We start from the raw sequence: 15,680 nt of genomic DNA, 5'->3' as shown, positions 1-15,680 counted from the left end.
AATCCATTTTCTTAAGTGTAAGAATATCAAATTCTTGTTACTTATAGAATATACTAGATTCTAACACTTTATGCAACGATCCTTTTGTAATGTCACTGCACCAAAGTCTCAAAGACTATTGCCAATGATATTACAAATTCCTCTATCGGAGATTGTTACAAGACAATTCCTTAGATATGATGTCTCTCACTCAAAGCACACTCCTTTGAACATCCTTTTGCATAAAAGTTTCTAATCTAGACATAGATTTTCAATATTCAATTCAATATAGATACATTTCCATATTTTCCATATGACAACTTATTTTTGATAGAATCTTATCTATTCCTAATAATGTCGATATGGTCCATCCAATATGGAATGATTTCCATAATTTCCAATACTATACTTCCAACTACTCACAAGCGACCAATTCTCGTCGAACTTCGAATCGTCCTTTGATAGTTGTTTAATTATTTTAGTCCAAACCAATTCTAGTCCCTTTTCCCTCTAAATGCACTAGACATTTGGAAAATCTTAGAATGTTCAAACATTAAATCATTTGCAATCGATCCTATACTCGAAGCGTATGGGACATGATGCATAATGTTTTATTTGCTATGTTCTCAAAATTCGAATTGTGAAGAGGAATGCCGTAATCATAATCGAAATTTTAAGAACACACTATGTACCCTTGACTAAATTTATTAACATTCCACAACCTAATCCTTTAGATTTGAAATGAAGCATAATATTCTCTCCCTTAATTATAGCAAAACAACCTTTCAACTCTTACAACTTTGCAAAGTATGACTCTTGTTTTCTATAATTAATATTGCCAACTATGCAATACGTGCCTTAATAATCATACAATCATAACATTTATGCTCCCACTATCATGATGATTATTATAAAACATAACACTTATGCTCCCACTAGCTTCGACATGTATTCATAAACATCTTAACTTTCAGAAAAACAATACTTATTGAATTTCTTAAGTTCATGTTTCTAATACTTAGTGCTTTGATAATCTTTTATCAAGGCTTCTTGAACTTGTACACCTTTGCCTTTGATAGTTGATATGTGTGTCTAAACAATTAAGACTAATTGCCAAACTTCACAATTCAAATTATGGAAAAGGATGTCGTAACCATGATCGAATTCGAGAATGCAATTTTACAATCACTATCTTTAAAATCTTTCTTAGTGAAAGCATTTTCTCACAATCATTTTCATGAAGGAGGAAATCTTATGACACATAGATTTAAACGGTGTATGTGTTCCTATCCATGTGAATTTGTTAAAACCAAAGTTTACGACAAATTCAAACTCATATGGATCGAACTTTCTTAATCTTGATTTCTTGCCTTATGGTAGCACAGCTGCCCACCACGTCTTCCAAGTAGTTAAGTAGCTCACTTTTTCCTATCAATGTACTTTCCATTTATCAAGGTCCTTGCCTTTTATGCATTCAAATGAGAACTCATATGACTCACATGCATAATTAACTCGATTGGATTGGCACAGAAACAAAATAATGTCTTCACGATAGGTTGTAAACCTCAACTCGTGTGCTAGTGATGATCGATAAGGTTTATTTGATTTGTTCTTGAAACTTTTCGAGACCATTAAGACTCCCACTGACTCCTTGACATATAAGATTCTTTTGTCAATAAACATTTCTTGACAAACAAATTTTCAAGAGTTAGTGTAGCTTGTATCAAAACACTTCATAAATTGGTCATATTTGGTCTTTGTCTTATCCAAGATATCACAACTTTCCACATTTCATGAATGTTATAAACCTTTGATACTTTTCACTCATTGTCACAATCTTAACTTTAAGACTTGTTATTGGAACGAAGTATGATTGTCTTCTTGATTTGACCATTTCATCAATCTTTGATTCCTCTTCTTGGACATACAATTGTACCAAGACTCACTTAGAGGATCAATTGAGATATGGTTCTTAATCATTAAGACCTATCATAAAGCATAAAAGCTACTCTCCCTTCTTCTTAGAATGGAGAAACTCTTATCTTTCTGCCTACTTGATTCTTCTTATTCGTTTTGCTATTGATCTAAACCCTTTAATCAATTCAAAATTACACTTAATCTTGTAAGTGTAATCATATTTACTAAGCCTTTAGTAAATCATGACGAATATCTTTGTTACTCTTATGGTGAACTCGATCAACACACAACTTTGTGTACTCGATCTCCTAGTCCTTCACTTGACATTTCCATAAATAACATAACTAAGAATCATATCCATTCGTTGTAGAAATATGCAAACATCAATTTTCATAATGATTTCATTGCAAGGAAGTAAACAAATAAATAAGTCAAACAAAATTTATTTTATTTATAAAAGCAGCGGAAAAACATTTGTCCTTACAATGCAAAATCTATTGAAAACTATGTAAAAAGAAAATTTCTAACAACTCTATCATAACTATCTAAGCTCAAAATCCAATCTTCAAGTCCATGAGATTGAGATCCATCTATTGTGATTAGATTCATCTTGCTCTCTTATCAAGCTTCCTTTCTTTTCACCGATCCTTCAAAACATTCAAATGCAATCTTATCACATCATGTATTAAGAATCAATGAATAGGAACTTAATGGAGTTAGATAGTGGATTCTTACCTAAAGCGTAGTCATACTTTTGACTCTCCCATCTCTTAGATCTCTTAGGTAAATAGGGCAACTTCGTTTCCAATGCCCCTTCTCTTGGCAATAAAAGCAAACTGACTCCTTTGGAACAACACATGGAACTACCTCAGACATCGCCTTTCTCTTATGATCAAACTTTTCGATCATTGCATGTCTTTCATTGCCATTGTCTATATCCATAGAGGTCTTGAAGGCAGATTCACCAATCAACTTTGCTTTTCTATTGCGCTAAACCATTTCTGATTCAGCAGCAACAAGCATATAGGTGAGATCTATAAGGGTCACGTTGCGGTTCATCATATAGTACTCTCTTACGAACTCACTATATGAGTTAGGAAGTGACTGAAGAACCCAATCAACAGCCATCACTTCACCGACAATGGATCCCATCATTCTTAATCTATCAATGTGTGACTTCATCCCTAAGACGTGTGCACACACCGACTTGCCCTATTTATGTTCACTTGCCAAAAGGGCTTGAGTGATATTGAACCTTTCAATTTTACAATCTTGTGGGTTAGGGAGAATAATTGGAGGAAGAGGAGGAAGTGAAGCATGATTTCTTGTTCCTCGATCGAATCGTGGAATATCATCTTCATGTGGAATACTTGTTCCACGGGATTTGAGAAGACCATAGTTGTCGAACTTTGACATCGGGAGAAAAACGAATTCAAGTTAGTTGATTGATTGAGTCCTTGGTAAATCACCCAAATGAAATTCCAAGGCTAGGACCCAACACAATATCCTACAACTCGGGAGAGGGATGCCGTAACCCAAACTGCAGAACATTTGAAGGTAAGTGAATGACGATTCACTAGTTTCCACCATGAAAAACGAAAAGGAAATTTAAGTTTTAAATCTATGAAAACTCCTAGATCCTTTGAGATTCATTGAACATTTCAATGGCATGTTTAAATCTCGATATGCCCCTCTATTTTGTGACTGGGATGCCGAGGATCACAAAGCGGGTGTGAATAACCATGCAAACTACATGGTGCCCTCACATGTTACAATCACCTATTCGATGTGCCGGTAAACCACACACACTCCACCGAACTATGACAAACATTGAGTCACCCTTTGCTACCTTTGCTTAGAACCATTTAGTGTGCCGGTAAACCACACATGCTCCACTAACGTCTTCACAAGGGCACAAAGTGTAATTTCATGGAATTGCATCAATTCACTTTTGCCTATGTAACTAAGATTGGGAATTTGAAAAACATTTAGTTACTTTGTATTTCATTATACTTATAATGGAAGGTTTCGTCCTATCCTACCCGTTCGGCTAACGACCTTCAACTAGTCAAGAGTGCGGTGGGTAAGAGTGGATACCCATTCAATCGCCATTTTATAGGCAATTTCCTTAAACACCCCTTATAGACCAGCTTCGTGAATGAGGCCTACTAACGGTAAGACTGACTTTTACTCATACATATATATAATGTTAGACCTTTAATGTTATATATATAGTATAGGGTGTATTTTATACTTTTAAAATACTATATGGTTAACTTTAACAATTACACTTTTAATTCAATTAAATGGTTAACCTAAACTTCTATGGATTTATTAAACCTCTTTTAATTATACTCCTTAATTAATTAATAAAACCATAAGGGTGTGATTTGAACTTTTCAAAACATTACTAGAGTTTTAGAATTTAACATTTCTAATTAAACTTTTAATCAACTTTTAAATTCCAAAACTTGAGGGCAAGTTTTGAAACCTTTTTCAAAACATTAGGGTTTTAACTATTTAAATTTCAAAACAACAAAACTTTTGGGGTTCAAATTTAAACTATAAAACCTAAAGGGATAAATTGAAACTATTTCACAAGATAATTCAAATCTAAATTACAAATAATCAAACTTTATCTAATAAAACAAGTGATTATCTAAATTTTGACAATTATCTTCTATTTAGGTAAGGATAATCACATAATAATGAAAAAATTCGGATTTTATCACAAAAACGAGTTTATGGTAATTATCCAAAGCCAAAACAGGAAGAAAATCGAGAAAACGAGCTGTCAGACACGTTGACTCGTCGAGTCGGGCTTGGACTCGTCGAGATCAGCTGACTCGGCGAGTTCACCAAGTGACTCGGCGATTCAAACCTTCAAAACTCAAAAAAATCGATTTTCAGTGCTTATTACGATCAAATATGCATCAATACAATAGAAACCAATCAAGGCTCTGATACCACTGATGGGTTTTGGTTATAAGACATCCTATGTGCTCATACAAACCCTAATGCTTGGATCTAGGTTTCTCTATTGTACATGCTTTGAATCCAAGACTATAAACCCTAATTCTAGCATACAAGTAATCATATTAATGTGTAATTAGGTTTAAGATCATACCTTGATTGTTATGTAGCAATAACAATCCCAATTCCACCTTGGATTGACTTTGGAATGCTTAGAGTCACAAGTGTCACTCCTCTAATGGCTCACAAACACCATAAGCAAATGGAGAAGGTATAAAGAAAGAGGTAAGAGGTTAGAATTTGTATCTAGGACCTCTTGGGAAGGGATACACGAATTCATGACCCTAGGGGTGTTTATATAGGTGTAGAGATAGGGTTTCAGTCATTATCCTTATCTAGTTGATTATCCATTAAGCAACCAATAAGATAATCCTTGAATCCTTATCATACTCTAATTCTAAGGCTTTCCAACCTTAAATTCGTCCACCATATAAATAAGATAATCCTTACCTTATTTTGTAACTATCACATAATTACAAATCAGCCCCTCTAGTTTAATTAATTACATTTGATCACAAAACTAATTCTTAATTAATTATTGACCAATATTAATTAAACAAATATGATTTCTCCTTTAATATATTATTCTTATAACATATTAATAAATCATATTATCCTCTCTCTCTTTATTCATTTCTCCAATCAAGTTGCTTTGGTGAAGGCAACCCAAAAGGACCATGCACCATCGGGTCAAGTACATACCAAAATAGTTATGGACTTAGACACTAATCCAACAGAAGTGCCCACCGCAAATCGGGCTACTCCCTGAAGCCCCCTGGCCCTCCTCCCCATGTAAGTAGCTAAAGCAACCGAGAGGTTCAGGTGCCTCCCTGGAGTAACAAGAGTCCACAGGAAATACAAATCTGTAGAAGGCACTCTCTCACTATTCTTATGATGCGTGAGATATTTAGAAATCAAACGATGCAGTAATCTATAAGTGGTAGACCGAATCATTTTCCCTTGAGAAATAGATGGTATATAAACTCCCCCAGTAATCTCAGCCCAAAAAGTATTTTCATTGTAGTCATCCGGCCGTCCCGTAAGACAATCAGCAAGGAATGTCGAGAAGTGGACACTCATCGTTTTGTCTGCAGTATAAAACTCAACTCTAATGGCAAGCTCAATCTCACTGCACTCCCGACTCACACCACCAAGTCGAAAGGAAAAAGTTGTCCTGTTATCGGGTGTCTTCCTAGGATCATAGGAAACTGTAGAATAGAACTCCAGCAAAAATTCCCTATAAATGGGCTCCTGAATCCTGAACAGTCTTTCTCAACCTCGGCATACGAACAAAGACACACCACTCGAGTCTAAGTGGGCGTATTCCAAAATATTCTGGATTAGCTCATCAATTCCAGTTTGGGACGCCAATCCCCAGTCGAATGAAGGTGCAATGTCGATCTCATTAGTAAGCAGCAAAATAAAATTATTCACATATTTGCCCCGAGTTTCATCATTCAAAGTTTTTGGGGATTGCAAAAAATGGTGATCGGTTATGTCCTCGGGTCGATTTTTTCTTTGAGTTCTACGAGCCATAATCTGCAAAAATAAGAACAAAACAACACCAAATACCCATAGCAGTAAACAGATTATAAATGAAAAACATGTTAGCTGGGCAAGAACTTACGCTGTGCGTACGTCCAGGAACTCGTATGTATGTTCTGTTCGTCCACAATTTAGCCATAGCAGTATCCAACAAGTATATGTCCTAGAAGTACGCAGGAGTAGTCAAAATACGGGGTTATATACAGGGCGTACGTCCAAAGAACTCTAAGCGTACGTCCTGTACCGTGAATCGGCGGTTATTGCACGAGATTAAGGCCAAATTAAGTCCGAGGGTTTACTCCAATGATCTAAATCAGTCTATTTAAGCATAATCAAATTCCAATTCACATGGAATCGACCCCAATTCAAGAAGTCCAGAAACCCTAGAGTTCTAAATAGCTTATTCTAACCAATTTCTAGAAATTAAACATAAATTTAAGCGAAAGGGTAACCAAGTAACATACCTCTGTGTCGATTTCAACAAGAAAAGAAGAAAAAAATTGATGCTTTCTTGACGATTCGGTCGTCACAACGTAGGGTGTAAGATATGAAATATGAACAAAAAAGGTCAGGGATTAAAGATATTACATGATGTCGCCTTACGTTCGGCGTACCTCTAACCTACGTTGGGCGTACCTGCTCCGCGTTATTACGCTAAGCGTATACCACGTGTACGCAGGGCGTACTTCCAATTCCAGGAAATACCCAGTCGCGATCACCTATTACGTACGCCTGGCGTAACTCCTTTTACGTTGGGCGTACGCTTTGTGAAATGTCCCTTTTTGCTTATTCAAATTTTCCACTTTATTCCATCTAATTAAATTGGAGGCTCTTAATGTTTTAAGGGCTGCAACACCCAAAACTTTCATACATGTGACACTTGATAAAATAAATGAGACATCATGATCACTTGTCTTTGTCGAGATCAAACAACAATGGTTGATTAAAACCCTTGCACGCAAGAAACGGTTTGTGAAAACAACAACTTTCGGGACCCGTTAGAATATTTCATTTGTTTTCTGCTTACTTTTAACTAAAAGTAGAACAAGCGGTGACCTAACTAGTCAAGAACAGCAAGAGCTCGGTCTTCCACTTAACCACCACAATACGCCTTGCTATACTATGCCTCATGGATTGAGTTGGAGAAATCAACAAAGTAATATGCTAAGCAGGTCAAGAATTCCCTAATCGCTTGCAATCTCGAAACCCATGCAAAAGGTAAAGCCAATCAATGTGTATGATCACGAATTCCTGCAAATAACAACAAAAACCTTCCCGACAAGTGAAATGATATCAACGAAAAAAAACTAAAAATAAAAAAAAACTAAAAAAAACAAATAACGAATAATCAAATAAACTAAATCAATTGAAAGTCGTTCTCTGACAACGGCGCCAAAAACTTGTGTGAACATTTAATGCACTGGTTTTTTTTATAAGTCCTAATTTATCGCATTTAAATCACACCTTACAGGCAGTGAACCCGATTGAGTATAGTATCTTGATAAATTTGTTTTCTTCGCACCTTTAACTAAAAGTAGAACAAGAGGTGACCTAACTAGTCAAGAACAACAAGAGCTCGGTCTTCCACTTAACCACCACAATACACCTTGTTATACTACGCCTCATGGATTGAGTTTGAGAAATCAACAAAGTAATATGCTAAGCAGGTCAGAAATTCCCTAATCGCTTGCAATCTCGAAACCCATGCAAAAGGTAAAGCCAATCAATGTGTATGATCACGAATTCCTGCAAATAACAACAAAAACCTTCCCGACAAGTGAAATGATATCAACGAAAAAAAACTAAAAAAACAAATAACGAATAATCAAATAAACTAAATTAATTGAAAGTCGTTCCCCGACAACGGCGCCAAAAACTTGATGTGAATAGTTAATGCACTGGTTTTTATTTATAAGTCCTAATTTATTGCATCTAAACCACACCTTACAGACAGTGAACCCAATCGAGTATAGAATATATTTGATAAGCAAGGGTGTCGAACAGAAGGGGAACGATAGTGAATTAATTTAAAATAATTGATTATAGGTTACAAAACATATGAAGGAATAAAGAAATGTTTATTAAATCTCAAACGAATAACTAATAACAATTATCAATAAACTGACAGGAATACAAATTTCTTTAGGTACTTTGATTTAGATAAATTAGTTCTTAAATTAATGGCTAAGTACTTATACAATGGATAATTATTCATTATTCACCAATTCCTAATATGACTAGTGCCATGGTCAAGACTACTAATCCTTTGATTTCAACACAATTATTAAGTCATTGATCAAGTGAACAAACAATCATGCAAATCAGTATTTGGTTTGTATTAAGCAATATTTGATCTTATTTAACTCTAATAGTCTTAGAAGTTAAATCATGCAGCGAATGTCATTCTACTCATGCGCAGACATTAAAGTTCATTGCTTTATTTCCTAACCCAAGGTTTTGGTCAAAACTCTAGTCATAATCACCAATGGTCGTTGGACAACTATGATTCAAACTAACATAACTAGATGGTCATCTAAACTTTATTAATTCAGCAATAGGAAGCAAAACAACAATGTTTAACACATATGGATCTTCAAACAAACTTGAAAAAATAAATTAAATAAGAATAAATAATCCAAATAGCAATGTAGTTCTGCTTCTTGGATGACCAACTAACCAATCGTCCACCTAAAAATTGACAGCCACCAAATGTGCTTTTCATATCCAATTGTAGATCACCATAGTTTGAATCTAAATATTCTTGAAGTATGAAGCTCTCATTTGTTGGGTACTAGATTATGAGATTCTTTGTACCTTTAAGGTATTGGAAAATTTGCTTCACAGCCAAAAGGTCTCATCATGTTCAAGGCCTTCAATCTGTGTAAATCCTTTAGCCACCAATCTTGCCTTGTTTCAAATGATAACTCCTGCATCATCTAACTTGTTGCGAAACACCCATCTAGTACTGAAAATGGGATGATTCTAAGGGGGATGGACGAGAGACCAAACTTCATTTCTATCAAATTCTGCTAATTCTTCTTGCATGGTTGTGATCCAATCAACATGTTTGAGTGCTTCTTTGATGGATTTAGGTTTAACCATAGAGATAAATGCCAAAAAATGGCATTCATGTTGATGACTTGTAGCAGATCGTGTTTGTACGCCATCGTTTGGATTTCCTATCACTTGGTTCGGAGGATGATCCATGGTCCGAACATGTAACCTTGGGAGTTCTTGTGTAATAGATGATCCAATATCAACAATGGGGGTTGACTTGCTCCCCCTGAATAGTTTGAACATTTGGATGATACCCCCAGAACTTCTAAACCGGATAGGTTGATATCACCTTTAGGTGGGAATTCAAAGAAGTTTACATCATCATCAATGTTGATAGGATTGGAATCATCAAAATTTGCAGTTGCATCTTCAAATCCATCCACATTTGATTCAAGGTAAAAGTGACCATTCTCCTCCTCAACCTGAGAAGATTGAAATGGTTCATAATCAAATGGAAGAAGACTTGGGATCAGACCAGACATGGCTTGAGAGACCGGAGCGTCAAACATGGTTGATCTTTTTTGAGATTCTAGATCAAGAGCCGTTTTTGAGGGTCCAAACAAGATCTCAAAGTCAACTTCAAGAATTGTTTGTTGGGTCGGACATCCTGGCATGGGAGCATCGGACTCCATAATGTGAGTTGTAAAATGGGTTGGGTCTGAATTCCAAAAAAAATTGTCGTCAAAGGTAACATCAAAGTTTTCTTCTAGAACACGAGTTCTCCGATTAAGAACTATGTAAGCCTTTGATTTGGAAGAGTATCCAAGGAAGATGGCTTCATCAGCTTTAGGTTGGAACTTGATAAGCTGATCACGGTTATTCTTGATGAAGCATTTGCATCCAAAAACATGAAGAAACGAGATAATTTGTTTCTGACCATACATGGATTCATACGGTGTTTTGTTGAGGCGTCGATTGATGATACTTCTATTCTGAGTGAAGCATGAAGTAGAAACAGGTTCAACCCAATGATAGTGTAGCAGATTTGCAAAATCAAGCAAGGATTGAGCCGCTTCAACAAGTGTTCTGTTGCATCGTTAGACTACACCAATTTGCTGAGGAGTGTATGGAGCAGAAAAATTTTGGTTGATGCCTTTCTCTGTAAAGAAGCTTTCATTGGTGGAGTTAGTGAATTCTGAACCATTGTCACTTCGGATTATCCTTACTAGGAGTTTGATGAGGACTTCTATTGCTTTGATAAAATTGATGAGCTCAAAGGTTGTTTCTGATTTCAGTCTTAGGAAGAAGACGCAAGTGAACCTTGTAAAGTCATCCATAATCACAAGAATGTACTTCTTGTGATTCAGACTCTTTACTATTGATGGTCCACACAGATCAATGTGTAGAAGTTCTAATGGTTTTGAGATAGATTTTTCAATGACGATGGGATGACCTTTCTTTGACTGCTTTCCACACTCACATGCAACACGTAGATGGTCGTTTTCTTATTTGAGGAGTGGTAAACCTCTAACCATTTCACCTAGAACAATATCATTCATATATCTAAAGTTCAAGTGATCAAGCTTCCTATGCCATTGCCAACTGACGTCAGGAATAGGTTTTGACAGTAAGTAGAGTTGGGCTTGCTAATGATCATGTTGATGTCAAGAGGATACATGTTCTTGTTGCGATTGGACTTGATCAAGCATTCCTTTCGATCTTCTGACATGAAAAAGCTATGTTTCTTACATAATTCAATTCGATGATTCACATCAATGAGTTGAGTCACGCTTATTAAATTGTGCTTCAAGTCAGCTACATATTCCACGTTTGAAATGGAGAAGTTGACATTGGTAAGAATGTCATAACCTCGGATCTGAAAATTGGAGTTGTTGCCATAAGTTACATAACCAGCATTTGATGCAAGTTTGAGATCTCGCATAAAGTCCTTCTGCCCCTTCATGTGCATAGAGCTAGCACTATCAATATACCATATTGTCTCTTGCTCCGAAGCACGGAGTGCCTGCAAAATTAGTGAGAGGTGGAGTTTTTAGGGTTCGTGTTAGCTTTTGGGACAAAGGTTCGAGTCTTAGGCTTCGAAAGTGACTTTTGAGAAACAGTTGGTTTAGGAGGTTTGTTCCGAAATTCCTTAGGAAACAAACAGAATGACATGGTTCTTTCGTCTATCCAATAGTCATATTCAATAACAGGTGAGCTCGGAACAACTTTCTTTGAACTTTTAACTTTTAGAGTAGTGGTTAGTACTTTTTCTTCCGGGGTGATTGTTTTATTAATGCGAGTTTTGACTTTCCACACAAAGTTTTGTTTTTAAAAATTTATTTTCTTAAAACTTTTTGGTTTGTTTGGTGACACATTTGATTTTTAAAGTCGAGGTCTAAAAATTGTGCCATCGGATTTGGCAATGAAAGCAGATGAAACAGTCCAATGAGAGGTGTTTTGGATAGATGTGAGGCTTACTCTTGAATGTTCCTAAGTGGGACTAACTACCTTCTTTTGTTCTACAAGACTTGGAGGATTTAAGGGTCTCTTGATCATTTTATTGGGTGTGAAGGAGTTTGTTTGCATTCCGAGCTTCCACTTTAGGATCTACAATATCCTTCCTATTTAATATTGGCTTTCTTTTGGATTGAGATGAAGATTTAAAAGTCTGTCCTACTGAGGAATTGTTAAACACAGGATTAACGGGAACTAGATATGTTTTTGAAAGCACTTGAGGTTCATAATCACACTAGATTGTCTCATCGACTTCACTATCTAAAGACGCTCAAACACACTCTAAAGGTTCAGAAGAAGTTGATTCCAGAGATGTTTCTCAAGAACACAGTTGTTAGGAGGGCTGAGGTTCGACTTTTGAACAACAAACTTTTGAGTGCTAGAGTTAAGTTCATAGGTCCGATACAGGTCCAGGATTATCAGAGGCGGAAATTGTGTGGAATCGATAATCTTAACAACTATGGGCTTAAATTTAGGAATCAAGGAAGAAAAATGATCAGAAGTCTCATTAAGAGGTGACAAGGGAGAAACAGGAGTATCCGAATTTTGGAGGTTCGGAACATCTCCCATAAAAGTCATATTTTTCAATTCCTTTAAGAGACGAACAATTGGTTTTGGAAACTCACTTCTGAGACCATGAGCTTTTGACCAAGGATGATGAAAATTGTGATTCATTCGTTCATTTTCTTCAAGAATGTCTATGGCATGGTGCATGGCATCAATCTTATCATTAAGACGTTTGTTGTTCGAAATTAAAATATTTCTTTTAGAATAAGTGATCTCACATTTATCTTTAAAAATGATACATTCATCTTTTGACATTACAAGCTCATGTTCTAAAGACTCAATTTTTAACTTCTTATCCTCGAAACGTAAGCTAAGACGACTCAATGCACTATCCTTTTTCTCACTGGCTTCTATGGCTGACTCATAGCCATTGTAAACGATGGTCATATCTGATTGGATCTGGGTTAGATATGGTTCACAAAGAGACAAATCAAAATTATTATCTGTAATCAGAGATTTCACCTGTTGAATGATGCTTCAGCCGGGTGGATCGTTAGTAGCCATGTAGCAGTAGTGTGGTTCAGCACCTTCATCATCATATTCGGACCCAGGAGACCAATAGCCTTCATCACATTCAATTTCTTGTCGAGCCATAAGACACATGTTTCTGCCAGTGGGTACGTCATCATCATCTCCATATGACCAATAACCTTCCACATCCCTTGACACAGTGGTGACAAAAGCCTTTTCACCTTCAACCAATTCTTGAGCACGACGTGCATAGTAAGTAGAGTCCTTGATCTTTGGTTTCGAGGGACTTCGGCTAGGCAATCTTTGGCAAAGTGGTTTGCATGTCAACACTTGTGACACACGATCTTCGGTTTCTCAGGTTTCAGAAGTTGTGGAGGTTCCGAGGTATTATTCTTAGCAGAAGGATTTAGCTTGTAGGCAGGAGGGTTTTCTGAAGGTTTGTTGAAAGGTTGATGATTGCTTTGGTGAGGAGCTTGAAGGCGATTATTTTGGTAAGAAGTTTGGAATCAATTGTTATGAGGCTTGTTGAAAGGACAATTATACTTCATGGAGAGTAGGGAAAACTCTTGTTGAAAACGTTGTTCACAATCCGTTTCATCAGGGTTAGGGTCACTGATAGATTGAAAGTTTGAAATTGTGAGAGCAGGAACGTTAGGAGGTGAGGATTAAACATAAGGAATATAAGGAACAACAGTAGTAGGAGGGTCCAAAACATTTTGGTTTCAGGTTTGTGGATCAAAGGAATTGTCTAAGGCAAGAGGATCTCCAGTGAGTTCTCGTAGAGTTTGAGCAACATTTGAATCATAAACTTAAGCTCATCAGATAGTTGATAGAGCTTGAGCTTTTTTAGAAATCCATTGCTCTAAAGGCACGATTTCACATTTCCCCATCCCTTTCCTAGACTGTTAATGAACTTGAGATTGTAACCACTGCCACTCCTAAACAAATTGCTGAACACACTACTCATGAGAGGGATGCGACAAAGGTGTTATGTCTTATGATTGCAACCATGATCGCAGAGCTACATAAGTCCTATGAGGACTACTATCCCTATGAAATGTATCATGATATGATGGAAAGATACTATCGAAGTGCTCGACAGGAAAGGTATGATATCATTTCCTCTATGATCACAACCAAAATGAAGGATGGTGAACCCATCACGATAGATATTTGTATTTTTATACATATTTTTATATATTATATCTTAATATTTTAGCCTTTATTATTCTTATTTAGAACTAAAAGTTACTTATAATGCTTTGAATTATTATTTACAACTATTAGTTGTCAATAGAGCAGAAAGGAAAAGATTCGAGCGGAAAGCGGGCTTAGAAGCAAAAAGGAAGATAAATGTTGAAGGATGCAATTACACCCAACATAATGTTACGTATGCTAAGCGTACTGGTGAGATGAAGACTACACCCAACGTAGATTTACTTACGCCCAACGAACTGGGCAGATATCAAGACTTATAATCGCGATGGGATTCGACCTACGCCCAACGTATGTAGGTCGGTTCTAAAAGCTATAAATAGAGGATATCGGCCAACCAGAAGAAGAATTCCAACTACCATCAATCCTTAGTCGACAAGTAACATATATTTCGCCATTTTGAGGGTCTAGAAGGTGGCCAGAAGGCTGTTAAGCTGACAGGAGCAAAGATCTAAGGGATTGGAGAGCGGATTCATGTCGGTAATCATGAGGTTTGTTATCGTGACCATGTTTGCATTCCATTGTGATACCATTATGTGTTTACTTTTTGATTTATGTGGTAAACCATTTAATTTGTGATTATGACTGAATGAATCTTCGAATTATTGGTTTAATTGCTATTTGGATTATTTATTCTTATTTAATTTATTTTGTCAAGTTTCATTGAAGATCCATATGTGTTAAAGATTGTTGTTTTGCTTCTTATTGCTGAATTAATAAAGTTTAGATGACCATCTAGATATGTTAGCTTGAATCATAGTTGTCCAACGACCATTGGTGATTATGACTAGAGTTTTGACCAAAAACTAGGGTTAGGAAATAAAGTAATGAACTTTAATGTGTGTGCATGAGTAGAATGACCATTCGTTGCATGATTTAACTTCTAAGGCTATTAGAGTTAAACAAGATCAAATCTTGCTTAATACGAACCAAATACTGATTTGCATGATTGTTTGTTCACTTGATCAATGAGTTAATAATTGTGTTGAAATCAAATGATTAGTAGTCATGACCATGACACTAGTCATATTAGGAACCGGTTCCCCTTGTTGAAATCAATGAGTTAATAACTGTGTTTAAATTAATTCACTACCGTTCCCCTTGTGTTCGACACCCTTGCTTATCAAAGCTATACTATACTCGATCGGGTTCACTTCCTGTAAGGTGTTGTTTAGATGCGATAAATTATGACTTATTAGTAAAAAAACTAGTGCATTAAATATTCACATCTAGTTTATGGAGCCGTTGTCGGTGAATGACTTTCAATTAATTTAGTTTATTTGATTATTCATTATTTGTTTTTATTTTTTGTATTTTTTTAATTTTATTTTTAGTTTTATTTTCATTGATATCATATCACTTGTTGGGAAGGTTTTTGTTGTTATTTGCAGGAATTCGTGATCATACACATTGATTGGCTTTACCTTTTGCATGAGTTTCGA

This window comes from Lactuca saligna, chromosome 2, assembly GCF_052625555.1.
Source record: "Lactuca saligna cultivar CGN05327 chromosome 2, ASM5262555v1, whole genome shotgun sequence".
NCBI lineage: Eukaryota > Viridiplantae > Streptophyta > Magnoliopsida > Asterales > Asteraceae > Lactuca > Lactuca saligna.
This window is presented reverse-complemented; position numbering follows the sequence as displayed.